This window comes from Peromyscus leucopus, chromosome 8b (genome assembly GCF_004664715.2).
Source record: "Peromyscus leucopus breed LL Stock chromosome 8b, UCI_PerLeu_2.1, whole genome shotgun sequence".
Classification (NCBI taxonomy): domain Eukaryota; kingdom Metazoa; phylum Chordata; class Mammalia; order Rodentia; family Cricetidae; genus Peromyscus; species Peromyscus leucopus.
In genome coordinates, this window is record NC_051086.1 from 85,819,198 (window position 1) to 85,833,236 (window position 14,039).

At 48.1% G+C, this 14,039-nt stretch overlaps 1 protein-coding gene and 1 long non-coding RNA gene across 4 annotated transcripts in view; one reads left to right on the plus strand and one right to left on the minus strand.

Moving 5' to 3' along the window:
* Tex2 (testis expressed 2) overlaps window positions 1–14,039 on the plus strand; it is a 121,107-nt gene that overhangs the window by 31,441 nt on the left and 75,627 nt on the right. The window contains exon 1 of one of the 3 annotated variants that reach the window (XM_037201217.1): window positions 5,873–5,953. The exons of the other annotated variants lie outside the window; for them this stretch is intronic. The gene's annotated coding sequence lies outside the window, so the exon portion shown is untranslated. Of the gene's footprint in view, window positions 1–5,872; window positions 5,954–14,039 lie in introns of those variants that run through there. 3 annotated transcript variants of the gene reach the window in all.
* On the minus strand, window positions 3,494–5,647 carry LOC119086989. The gene is made up of 3 exons (XR_005090401.1): window positions 5,025–5,647; window positions 4,573–4,667; window positions 3,494–4,098 (listed from the first exon to the last, which is right to left on the minus strand). It is a non-coding gene; the product is annotated as an uncharacterized LOC119086989 (long non-coding RNA).

Below are 14,039 nucleotides of genomic sequence, written 5' to 3' on the forward strand. Positions count from 1 at the left end.
CCGAGTGCTGGGATTAAAGGCGTGCGCCACCACCGCCCGGCTAAAATAGAATTTTAAAATAGCAATGGACAGAGTGTTGACAGATGGCTCACATGTAAAGGTGCTCACCACTGGGCCTTCACTCCCCAGAACTCACTGATGGAAGGAGAGCTGACTCCTGCAAGTTGTGCCATGGAGGCGTGGCTCTCCAACTTTGAATAAAGAAATGTAATAGAAAATTTTCAAAAGAAATGATCAGTTGTCTTCAGTGTGGAGATGACCTGGGATCATGTGTAGCAGGAATCTTAAAAGGTCTTATTATTAAAATCAAACCTGAGCCAGGTATTGGGGTGAACACTAGAAGATCAGAGAGACAGAACAAGCCACAGCTAACCTCACCTGGCCAACTTCTCAGCTGAGCACTTTCCTCAGACTGGATGCCTCTGAGTCCTCATCCAAATGAATCTCAGCTGAACTGCTACTCGAAAGCCTGAAAGCTTAACCAGCCAAATGCTTCTTATAGTTTCTGGTCTTCACGCCTTATATACCTTTCTGCTTTCTACCATCACTCCCTGGGATTTAAAGGCTTGCTTTCTGGGATTAAAGGCGTGAGTCACCATGCTTGGCTGTATCCTTGAACACATGGATTTCTGCCTCTGGAATGCTAGGATTAAAGGCGTGTGCTACCACTGCCTATCCTCATGTTTAATATTGTGGCTGCTCTGTCTCTGACCCCAGATAAGTTTATTAGGGTGCACAATATTTTGGGGAACACAATACCACCACAATCATGCCTCTAACCTCACGTCTACAAAGAAACCCATGAGAGAGGAAGTTATTTTCATACTGGAAGAGGCTTACTAGCAAGGCTGGAGAGGTGACTTGATGGTTAAGAACATACATTGCTGGTGGAGAGGACCAGGGTTTGGTTCCCAGCACCTACATGGTGGCTTATGACTGTCTGTAACTCCTGCTCCAGGGGATCTGATGCCCTCTTCTGACCTCCTTGGGCATCAGACACATACATGTTACATATACATACATGCAGCCAGAACACACACACAAAATATATTTAAAAAGTTTAAGGGATTAGTAGATGCTATGCACATATTCATTCAGAATAAAGACACAAAAGTTGAAATTGTCAAGATCCTTGCCTTTTCTTTTTTCTTTTTCTTTTTTTTTTTTTTTTTTTGGTACGGGCTTGAGCAGGCCTTGAATTTCTAATTCTTGTGCCCCTATCTTTCAAATAATCCCAGCAGATAAAAGCATGCAGCACCATGCCTGTCTTATGCAGGGCTGGAGACCAAGTCAGGGCTTGATGGGCAGGCAGGCACTCTGTCGAGGGAGCCACCTCCTCAGCCTGCCTTGTTTTTGTTTAGAAATGGAACTGTGTGAGGTGTCATGCTGGTTCCAAGTTCTTATTGGCTGTGGATGACGTAATAGGAACTTCTGAGGCAGGCTTGGTCCAGTCTAACTCTGGACTCAGTCAGGATGGTGGCAGGTCTCACTCCCTTCAGAATGGGATTGGCCTTGAATGGGCATTTCCATGACTCAGAATCAAGTAACTGAGTAATAATAATAATAATCATCATCATTATCATCTTGCTTCTTTAGCTGTGCTTGGTCATCACACCTGTAACTGGTTTAATTTTATAACACTAAGCCCTTTATAAATTATATTGTTGATTAAAATTTGGGTCTGTATTGAAATGGAAAAATAATGAACTGAATTAATCAATTACTGTTAAACATTGTTAGAATCTTGCAAAATTTTAGGTCAGCAGAGGGAGAGGACAGAGAAAGAGATTGGTGTAAGCCAGGTACCACCATACCTGGTCCTGCATGTTGAAATACACAATGAAAAAGCAGAATTTGGAAGCTGCACACACTAGTAAAGAACAGACAGTCGATAGGTTTGTTGGCACACAATCCTGGTGTTGGCGCACAATCCTGATACTCTCAAGGCAGAGACAGGTGGATCTCTGTGAGTTTGGGGCCAGCCTGGTCTATATAAGTGAATTCCAGGCCAGAGAAGGTTCACTCCAGCCCTTAGGAGGCTGATGCCTCTTACAAGGTCAGGGCCAGCCTGGGCTCTATAATGAGTTTTAGGCTAGCCTGGTCTACAGAGTGAGTTCTTAAAACACTAAATAATAACAAAAGAGGCTAGTATGACTACAGACCTCATCCAGTATCCTCATTTAAGAAATGACATTTTGTTGGGAGTTGGTGGCACATACTTTTAATCCCAGTGCTTGAGAGGAAGATGCAGGTTCCAGGATGGCCAGAGCGACACAGAAAACCCTGTTACAGAAAAAAAAAAAAAAAAAAAAAAAAAATAGGGCTATTTTGGGGCTGGAGAGCTGGCTTAGCAGGTAAGAGCATGTACTGCTCTTGCAGCGGACCAGAGTTTAATTCCCAGCACCCAAGCTGGGCCGCTCACAGCTGACTGTAACTCTGTGCTAGGGCGATCTAACACCCTCTTCTGCACTCAAGGGCAGCTGCACTCATGTGCCCATATCCCACCCCAATATATACAAAATTTTAAATTCTAAAGGATAAGTCTTAGAGCAAGAGGGAGGGAGGGAGGGAGGGGGGGATTACCCTTTTAACCAGTTTTGTGCCAAAAAGCACATAAAGGTCACTTTCAGAATGACATCATTGCCTCTATTACCAGTCTTAAGCTTTTGGGAGCCTGTTACTTCCGTTACTTAGACAAGGTCTTAGTAAGTAGCCCTGGAAGTCCTGGAAGTCGCTTTTATAGACCATCTGCCTCTATAGAGATCCACCTGCCTCTGCCTCCAGAGTGCTGGGATTAAAGGCGTTAAGGTTTATTTCGTGAGTTCAGGAGTGTGCATTTGCATGAGTGCAGGTGCCCACAGAGACCAGAAGATGGCGTTGTGTTCTCCTGAAGCTGCAGCTGTAGGTGGTGGTAAACTAACTGCCTAATGTGGGTACTGGGAACCAAACTCCTGTCCTCTAGAAGAGCAGCAAATGTTTGTTTGCTTTTTTTGTTTTGTTTTGTTTTCAAGACAGGGTTTCTCTGTGTAGTTTTGGTGCCTGTCCTGGATCTCACTCTGTAGACCAGGCTGGCCTCGAACTCACAGATCTGCCTGGCTCTGCCTCCTGAGTGCTGGGATTAAAGGCGTGCGCCACCGGCACCTAGCAGAGCAGCAACGGTTTTAACCTCTGGGCCATTTATCTCTCTAGCCCCAGAGTTTGACCCCCACCCCCCACCCCAGACAGGGTTTCTCTGTGTAGCCCTTGCTGCCCTGGAACTCACTCTGTAGACCAGGCTGGCCTCAAACTCAGAGAGATCCACCCACCTCTGCCTCCTAGGCACTGGGATTAAAGGCGTGAGCCGTCGTCGTCGTCGTCGTCGTCGCCGCCGCCGCCGCCGCCGCCGCCGCCGCCGCCGCCACCACCACCACCACACAGTTTAATCAGTTATTTTTGTGTAGTAGGTTTGCCCACTCAACTCTTACCTCATTTCAGAAATCCAGCATTAGACCTCACAACAATCACGTGTCTTAAAATCACAAAAGCTGAATACTAAAGCAAATACATGCTGAGGTGAGCAGGTGGCCAGAGGATGCCCCCATCTATGGGAGAGATCAGTTTTCCTTAGGGCAGAGTGGTGCAAGCAGCCAGCCTATACCCAGTCTTCACTTGGCTTTTATCCATAGTCTCTAAGATGCTCCTACTTGAATGGGACAAATAACGACTCCATAGGATCACCAGTATGACTGTCTTTTGGAGAGTCAAGAGTCTCAGGGATGATGTTGGCTTATAGGTAATTTGCTTCTTCCCCTGACGTTTCCCTCCAGTGTCTACTGAGGGGCAGCCACCAGGTGCCATTTGTGCTGATTTGAAGCTTTCTGTGTGCCCAGACCCTGCTCAGACCTGAAGTGTGCCCTAATGTCTTCCACCGTGGTGCTTAGAGCTCATTGTCATATATGTCTTTCATGATACAGTTTTAACCTCTGGTTAAAGTTATAGTTTTAAGCTCTTTAGTGGCTTCCAATGTGCTTCTTGTATTCAGGGCTTTTGGTCATATTGCTGCATGGGATGGGCTCCTGTGTGGGGCTGGTTCCTCCCTAGTTTTCCAAAGACTCGATTCTGTTGAATAAAAAAGAAAAAGTTGCACAAGAATCCAAGCTGACTCACGTCCTTATACTGGACTGGAAATGGAGTTCAGAATCCAGAAGTCCATTAACCAGGTGGAAAGGGAGAAGTATCTGGACTTACTCATGAGGCCTTTGGCTTCCTGTCTAGAAATTTCTTTTTCTGGTGTCCTATGAACTAAGGCAGCTGGGAGAATTAAGGAAGGGAACATTACGGATGACCATTTTTGGCAATCCCTTGATGGACAAGAAAGAGTAAGTCAGTTTGGGTGTGTAGTTGGGATGGATGGGCAGAATTAGGGAATGGACGGGGTCTGTGGCATTGAGAATTAGGCCTTATTGGAACTGGGCACGGTTTGTGTGAGTGAAGGAGGAACAGAGGGGGGTGGGTGGGTGAAGAGTTTCCTAGAGAGATGGGAAGTAGTAGGTGTTTGCAGTTGGGTATGTGGGAGAAGGCAGCACCACCTACCTGACCAGTTAGGATCAAAGGTGTCTGATCACGTGGAGGGAGACTTGGAGGCCTCGAGAAGAGGCGCCGTCCAGAGTCGCATCGGTGGCGTCTAACTGGGAAGTCAGTAAGGTGAGTTAGGAGATGCCTGAAAACAGCAAGGGTCTAGCAAGTTCCACGCTGCAGATTCCTGCCTGGGGTCTGCTGCAACTGTCCCTCGGCCACCTCTCCCCCGCCCTCTTCTGCTAAGTCATTGTCCCAGTGACTCAGAGCCTGGGAGCAGGGAGTAGATGTTGGTGTTAATCACAGGAGTGGCTGGTCTGGGAGTAACTCTTGAAAAACTCTTGAAAAAGGGCCCAGCTCTTCTGTTTTTAAACTTTTAAAAGTGTTGATTGATTGTGTGTAGGGGAAGGGGGGAGGAAGGACTAGTATGAGGAACTCGGGTTGCCAGGCTTGGTGACAGGTACTCTTACCTGCCGAGAGTCATCTTGGTCTTCCTTCACATTTCCCCCCAAAGGGCCAGAGAGAGAAGGGGGTCCATTTCTCACTGAGTTGTCTCTGGAAGCACAGGGGGCCTCATGAAGAGCTCGCCAGAGTTCTAAGGATGTGGAGAAGGGTAGTTCCTATCTATCCACAGGAAGATGGAGCTGGGGTTTGTCTTTGGAGAGATGTTTGTGTAGAATACGATGACTGAAACATTGAGGTTGAGAGCCCGGTGGGTCCTGCCTCTCTCCTCGCCAGAGCAAGGGCAGCTGTGGCAGTCACGTGTCCAGCTGGGCACCAGAGGAGGAAGGCCGCAGGATGCCTGGTCAGGCCAGATGCCTGCCCTGCACTGTGGCTACACGGCTCCTCTCTGCCTGTCCCCAGATGTAAGGGATGTTTCTACAGCTGGGCCAAGCAAGACAAGTCTGGAAGGTTCCCTGGTATTTGCTGGTGTGAGTTAAGCCAGCTCACACTGTTTGGAAACTGTTTGGACTGGATTGTCTTCAGTGCATTGGTCATCTGATCTGCCCCCTGGTTTCCTTTGCCTGACTTTTAATGTTTGCCAAGAAAGTGGAAAAGCAGAACTCCTATGTGTGTTATAATCTAGTAGAATTTAGAGCCTTCTGGAAAGTTCCTTGAAGACAATGGACAATGACTTAGAGCTCAGGAAGGTGAAGTGGGCGAAGGGGCCTGCACTGCCCATACAGGGTCTTGGCTCCCCTTGAAGCACGCGCTTCATGGCTGCACTTGGCATGTCTCTCAGGGGCTGACCAACTGACCAGTTGTTGGGATCTCACTCTTGTGGCGCTCTCGGGCCCAAGTTCATATCTAGGCTGCCTTCAGCTCAAGTCCTTCTTGGGACAACTACAGCTGTGGAGGAGGGCGTTGACTGAGGAATGTTCCCACTCCAGGTTTCTAGGCAAGTGATGTGGCGGGGTCAGGACTGAGGCTCTGTCCGGAGCAGTAGCAGCTTCTGACTCTTCAGACCCTGAGCATGGCCTTGGGTTGCTTACCTCCTCCCTCCCGGCCTCAGCTTGTTAAGGCCACGAAGACCTCCTCCCACGTGGCCGCAGGGAAGGAAACCTTCCACCATGCTGTCTCTCGGCAGCTCCCCTTCATTCCTTCTGCCCTTTCCACACACACACAAGCTCAGACCTGGTTTTGCCTACTGACTACAAACATGGTCCTCTCACTAACCAGTCCTGCCTTGAACCGGAAGGAAGTCTGCATGTACCACCATGGTTTCTTCAAACCTGGCTTTAAAAAAAAACAAAAACTCTTTCTTGAGCCTGAGATTCCTACTATAAATAGAATCCTGATGTAAGATTATACTTAGCAGATTTTACTGCCCTATATCAAAGTTAAGTCTGCTGATGTCTGTATAAAAAAAGTGTTTCTCATTGAAAAAAAAAAGAGGCTAATATTTCTGCCCCTTCAAACTCTCAAGAAGTTTTTCAGTTTAGAAAGAATTCATCTGAACCTTTGTTCTTGGCGAAAGTGAATGACCGGTAGATACTAATGGAATTCAGATATGTAAACTAGGCTTCGTAGTTAACTAATATGATTTGGGTGGGGAAAAAAAATCTAAATACATTACCGCTTACTGTAGCTAGAACATACAGAGATGTGATTATCTGTAGCAGTTTATATAAAATTTTTAAAAGATTTTAAAGGATTTTTAAAAATGATGCATGTCGTGTATCTGTGTGAGTGTAAGCCCCAAGTGCGGGTGCCCGAAGAGGCTAAAAGAGGTTCCCACCCCTGGAGCTGCAGCCACAGCAAGTTATGAGCTGGCGGTGTGGCTGCTGGGAGCTGAGCCTGGGTCCTCTGCAAGTCCTCTTCACTGCTGAGCTATCACGACAGGCCACAAATTTAAAACTGCCATCTTTGCATGGAAAACTGAAAACAAAACGTATATTAAATTACAGTCGACGTTCTCTGTGCTCCTTAAGATTGATGCTTTATGCAGGTGGATCGAGGAAGGCTTTCTCGGGAAGCTATAAAGACAAGCTACAGAGCCAAAATGAGAGCCTTGGGTACATTAAAATCGAAAACTGAATGGCCGGTTCTCAGACAAAGTAAACTAGGTGGGGACATTGAAATGTAAAGTGACTATGGGAGAATTGAGAGGCCCCCCCCCCATCCCACCGGATTGGACAAAATGAAAGATGATATTTGCTCTTGACAGTGGAGCAAGGAGAATATTCTATACAGTGTCAGCGGAAATACAAATTGGTAAATAATTACCAGATAATTCAAAATTTCAGGTATGAGCTGCATGGCTGTACTTGCCTGTGTTATCAGTACTTTTGAGGTGATGTGAGAGATCAGGAGTTTAAGGCCAGTCCTGCTGTATAGCAGGTTTGAGGCCAGCCTGGGCTACATCAGACCCTGTGTCAAAAAACAGCAGCAGCAAAACTTTAAATATGAGCCCTAATTGACACATCACTTGAGCTCTTACATGTGCTCACTTCCAATAGACATGCTCTTACACACAGACCTATAGAGACGGGCTTTTTCCAAAGGCCCTTTTGGTAGAGTGCTTGACTCACACACCGGAAGGCTCTGGGTTCAATCCTCAGCATCACACGTAAGAACAAAACAGGAAGAACTTGCATGGTCCTTGGTACAGAGCAAGCCCTCCTTAGATACTAACTGCTCTTGGGGTGAGGTGGTGGCTCAATGGGTAAGAGCTCTTGCTGTGTAAGCAGGAGGACCTAAGTTCAAATCCCCAGCATCCATGTAAAAAACAGCCCAGTATGACTGAACCCCAGAGTTCAGAAGAGGGTGTTGGATCCCTGGAGCTGGAATTATATGTAGTTATGAGTCACTTAATGTGGGTGCTGGGAACTGAATATGGATTCTTCACAAGAAGCAGCAAGTACTCTTAACCACTGAACCCCAGAATCAGGTGGATCCTGAGACCAGTCAACCTAGTCAAAAGGGAGAACACACACACACACACACACACACACACACACACACACCTACCTACCGATTGGTAAGCATTTCCTCAAGATGGACTTGAGAAACTTTGGTGGGACTGACCCACATGTTGCTCCTGGACTGGGAAATAGTGAGTATGTCCTCCTAAATATAAAACTACAGACCTTAAGAAGGTCTTTAGAAGGGGAAGGAAGTTTTACCTACCTTCTTTGCATGCATTTTTCCTAAGAGGTGAACTAATGGTTTGTGTCTAATATGTGATTCCCTTTTAACCACTTGGATTTTTTAAAAATTTATTTTTAAATATGTGTATGAGTAATGTGGGCATGTAGACTTGAATGAAAGTGTCCCCGGAGTTCAGAAGAAGGTGTTGGATCCCCTGGAGCTAGAATTATATGTAGTTGTGAGTCACCTAATGTGGGTGCTGGGAACTGAATATGGGTTCTCTACAAGAGCAGCAAGTACTCTTAACCACTGAGCCATCTCTCTAGACCGCTCCACTTGGAGTTTGGCATGACATTTTTTACCTTTAAAATCTGGAAGATGATCGTGGCTTCCAGGAGGAACAGTAGGATGTGGCTTAGCGTTCTGAGAATGTAATCATTTCAAATTACCAACAGTGCGGCGGAGTTGGCTTTCTCTCCTCCCGGCTTGCAGCTCTCTTGGTACTCCAAATCTGGTAGAGCCGTTAGGAGACGGGAGCCGTGGCAAGCAGCAGTGCCGAGCACCGAACTTGTGTCCGGTGGTGTAGAGTTGCGTTGGTTTTCTCACCGTGTAGCCCAGGCCAGCCTGGGACGTGTAGCCCAGGCTGGTGATCTTCCTGCTTCTGCCTCCCCACTGCCGGGTTACTGCACTCACCCCACACCTTACCTGACTTCCTGCCCTGGTACAGATGCCATCTGTGACGATGACCGGTTGTAAGTTGGAGCTCCCCTTGGGAATGGTTTGTCTGGGGTAGCTGTTTTGGTTGTCTATTGTGGGTTTGGGTCCTCACATTTGTGCCACAGGCACTTTTACTTTGGTGAGCCATCCCCAGCCCTGGGCTTGTCTTTATCACCTCCACAGGTCTTGTGTGATGGTGCTGGACGAAGGGCCTGTCTTTGGATTGCTGTGAGCTGGATTTGCTTTCATTGTTGGAGCCATCTAGTGACTTGTAAGGAGAGTGTCTAATCACATTAGTGTTTTGAACACCCCTTCCAATGGGATGTGGCACCTTAGGCCCAGCAGTGGTGGGAGACATGGGCTTGCTGGATTACTCATGGTGTAAGCTCTGGGTGGTGGTGGTGGTGGTGGTGGTGGTGGTGGTGGTGGTGGTGGTGGTGGTGGTGGTGGTGTGGTGGTAGTTATGGAGGTGGTGGTTGTGGTGGTGGTGCAGGATCCTGCTGGATTCGAGGAGGTGTTGGTTGTGAGTCTAGGAACCTGATAACTCATGGGAAAGAGCCCTGGCTCCTAAGTCATGGTCTGAATGTCTCAGAGGATTGCCAGTCCACAGAAGCCTTGTCGTCTTGAAATGGAACTAAGGCTAGGCTAGCTCATTATCTCCTGTGTCAGCTTTGATTTTTGTTTACAAGGTGGAGCATTACCAAATTAGAGCGGCTGCTGCCAGTCATCAGCTGCTTCGCTGACTTACATGAATTTAGGGACAGCACTTGAATGAATGAATCAAGGAATGCACTTGAGATTTTAGGCTAAATAGGGTCTTTTCTTTTCCTTTTCCTCCCTCCCTCCCTCCCTTCCTCCCTCCTTCCTTTTTTTTTTTTCAAGACAGGGTTCTTCTGTGTACCCTTGATTGTCTTGGATCTCGTTCTGTAGACCAGGCTGGCCTTGAACTCACAGAGATCCACCTGCCTGCCTCCCCAGTGTTGGGATTAAAGGTGTGCACCACCACCACCACCACCACCACCACCACCACCACCACCACCACCACCACCACCACCACCAGTACCACCTGGCTAAATCAGGCCTCTCTAGATGGTTGATGTGGACTGGGTTCACTATATACTATGTTACATCAGGCAGAAAACAGTCTTACCCTCCTTTCCCCCTGCTTCCCCCTTTTTATGAAAGCAGCTCGCATTTAGAAAAGTGCAGATGAAGTATAAGGTGTCCTTTTCAGGGTGGGTGTGGTGGCACACTCCTTCAGTCCCAGCACTGGCAGAGGCCAGCTGTGACTACACAGTGAGACCTGACTCAAAAAACCAAAATCGCCAGCAGCGGTGGTGGCATAAGCCTTTAATCCCAGCACTCAGGAAGCAGAGCCAGGTGGATCTCTGTGAGTTCGAGGCCAGCCTGGGCTACAGAGTGAGTTTCAGGAAAGGTGCAAAGACAGAGAGAAACTCTGTCTCAAAAAAAAAAAAAAAAAAAAGAGGAAAAATGCCCTCTGCAACAGGCTGCAGCTTGCTTTTTTTCCTCTGCCAAAAGTTTTTGAATTAAAACTATTGACTGATAGAGCCAAGCTACCAGGTAGGGTGTGGGTAGTTTAACAGTGACCTTGACAAATTAGGATTAACCTTGAGAAAGGAGACTGTTCCAGACTGAGTGTGCCTGTCTGGAGGCCAGTTCGTTCTCATCTAAACGCCTTTCTTCCCTCCGGCTGTAATTTAGCGTTCAAGTAGAAGGAGGGAACAGTACTAACAGCCCCGCTGCTGTCTGTCTGTCTGTCCGTCCTAGTAAGAGAGGACCAGGCCGATGTTCCTGGGAAGGCAGCACCCAGGAGTGTGCTCTGTATGGCTTTGGTTGCTGGAAGCCAGGACTGATTAAAATACAGCTGGAGGTAGGAAGGGACGCTATTATTAGATTAGAGAAGTGCAAAACAAAAGCCAATTTCAGAGAGGTTATTATCTGTTAATAAATGCTGCACTGAGTCTTGAAATAGCTCTTCATTTCTCACTGTCCAGTCTGATTTACTGTCAATTGGTTTTTTGTGGCTTAATTAATGAGGATAGCCCTTTTGGGGTGTCTAGGAACGAATACGTTTCAATGATGTCTGGTATTCCCACTCTCAGTCCATTGGGTGTCTTGTGGAGCTTGTGATAGGAAAGACAGCTTGCTCCTTGAGGAGCCTTTGGTGATTTCGTTGTTCAAGATCGATCGATCGAAGCCATTGATTTGTTTTTATCTGTATTAGTGTGAAATAAAGAATGCTACATGAATTCTGGAGCCACAAACCCTTATTCAAAGCTTCCTCCATCTTTTTTTTTTTTTTCCCCCTTTTCTGGAGACAGGATCTGTCTGTGCATCCCTGGCTGTCCTGAAACTCACTATGTAGCCCAGGCTGGCCCTGAACTCACAGAGATCTGCCTGTCTCTGCCTCCTGAGTGCTGGGGTTAAAAGCATGTGCCACTACATCCAGCTCAGCTTTCTCCATCTTACTGAGAGAGAGGAACTTCTTTTCAGGGACAGTGGCTCTAATGGGGAAGCATGGCCAGGACCTGGGGAAAGGCCATCAGCAGAGCAGACAACATCCTGCTTTCCAGGAACGTGGCTGCCAAGCCCAGGCTCACAGAGAGCATTGGCGGCGCAAGTCCTTTGTTTTCTCTTAAATGCTTGGGAGCAGAAATCCGCCTGCATCCCTTATCTCAGAAGCCAGCCACGCCCGAGTAAGTGCTGAGAACAAGTGGAGCTTTGTGTGTGGCCTTGTTCGCTTGCTGAGTCTGCCTCACTCTGCTGCCCTGGCTGGCCGGTGCCCATGCCCCTCCTGCCTCAGCCTCCAGTGCTGGCTGGGTCACAGGCACAGCCAGCTCACCTGGCTTTGTGAGATTTCTCAGTACGCATGCAGTGATGCACATATGGAGGCTGGAGGAAAGCTTCGGAGGATTGGTCCTCCCTCCACCATGTGGACTCCTGGGCTTGAACTCAGGTCACCAGGCTTGGTGGCCAGTGCCCTTTGCTCCCCGAGCCCTCTGCTTGCCCTTAGGAGGAAAACTTTGGTTCTGAAAAGTGACCCGGATGTTTTCTCTGCTTGTTTCTCTCTCTTCCTGGACTTTTCCTTTTGACTTGTGCCTTCTCTGTGTTTCCTTTTCTTGAGTAGATCTTCTAACAATGCCAGAGGGAGTGCTAGAGTGCCTGAGTAATGGGGGGAGGCTGGCATGTGTTCAGATCCTCGGCACAGCAGCCTTTCCCAGCACTCAATTCCCTCCTTATAATGTGTCTTCATTTCGTAAGGAGGAGCGATGAGCACCTGCTTCCAACAGCCTGGCATACCTCCCTGCATCGAATCCTCACCAGCTCGAAGGCTTCCAAGGGCACACATCTTACTTTACAACTGCTGATCCTGACACACGACCTGAGGTCCCTCCCCGGGACAAACATGACAGGATAGAGGACAAGTGTACACACACACACACACACACACACACACACACACACACATGCGCACACACACACACACAATGTGAAAAGATAAGAGAAGAAAGTGCCAGTTCGCCAGGATAGCCATGGGGGGGGGGGGAGGCAGAATGCGCTCCTCTAGGGCTCATTTCTTTTATTTTTTTATTTTAATTTTACGTGCATTGGTATTTTGCCATGGGTGCCAGGTCCTCTGGAACTGGAATTACAAACAGTTGTGAGTGGCCATGTGGGTGCTGAGAATTGAACCCTGGTCCTCTGGAAGAGCAGTCAGTGCTCTTAATCACTGAGCCATCTCTCCAACCCCTCTAGGGCCCATTTTTTTTCTAGTTTTTTTTTTTTTTTCCTTTGGTTTCCTCCCAATTATTCCTTGGTCAGTTGCAGATGTGTCAGCTTCTCGGAGGATTTAAATGTGTGTGCGCGCGCATGTGTATTGTATTCGTTGTGGCCAGCAGGGTGGGGGCTGAAGAATGCAGCAGCCTTTGCAGACACCAGGCGCTGCCCATCCCTCCACCTTGCCTCCGGGCCCTCCTGGTGCTGGACACAGTCTACAGCACACTGTGATCACATCAGATTTGCTTCAACATAGTACTGTCAGGAGATTGTCCCTAAGGGAGCCTGGTGACAAGGTTAGTTTTCAAATCTAAAGATCCACTTCACACTACATGCAAAAGTCAGTGCAGGACTCCAACATCTGGAGGTCTGCTGGTGGCTTTGGGAGGAGATGAGCAGGCAAGGCAATCTACATTGACATCTCAGCTTCCGAGGCGGAAGGTTTTCTGTTTTTTTTTTAAAGCCTGGGTATAATTGAGTTTTAGCAGTAGAGGGGGGCACGAGGCTTGGCATTTTTTATGATGCTAGATTGTGGGATGGATAAGGAGGCCTTTCATTTCTCAGTGCAGCTGGTCACGTGCTGCTGATCCAGAGCTGAGCTCTTAGCTCATGGGGAAACATCGTGACGGAGCACAGAGGGTAGCTACTGTGGCCAGGACAAAGCAAGACAAAAGGGCTGTTTGCTGCTGTGGGAAGGGTGTCCAGACCTGAGTGTCGGAAGGCCACATCTAACCCCTGGATGGTTGGTCAGTGCTGGGGCAGACCACACCGTGTTCCCATTTGGCGGCACTCTCCTCCTTGGCCTTGCTGTCCTGAAAGACACTGACTGACTGGGAAGTTAGCTCTGTGAGCCCTGGAGCCAACCATAAGGAGGACGAGAAGAGGTAGCTTGAAGAGACCTGATTTGATGTCTAGAACCCCAACCATGGGCTGGTTCTACTCAGTTTACCACTGATTTGGCCCCTTAGAAGCAGCCTTTGCTCACCTAGTCTCATAATGAGCCTAAGGAACTGGGAACCCCTAGAACCCCTAGACCTGGGCTCCAGTGAAATAGAGGCTGATCCTGGCACACTGGCACTTTGACTCTACTAGCCCCTGGGCAGAAGCTCAGGTCGGTCTCCTTAGTAACAAACAGCAGAGGTGTCCTTGTGTTTGGACAGTGGCTGTGGTGCCCCAGCCTCCGCTGGCTTGCTTTAGTGAGACTAAGAATTGGAGCCAGGCTCGGTCAGTGTGGACTTGACACTGTTTACAATGAGCCTCTGAAGTGCTTGGCCAGACTGCCTGCCCCATCTGGTGGCCTGGCATTCAGTTCTCTGAGGCCTATCTCGGGCCTTCTCAACTGATAGGAACTTGGGGACAGGTTGATCAGAGATTATCGG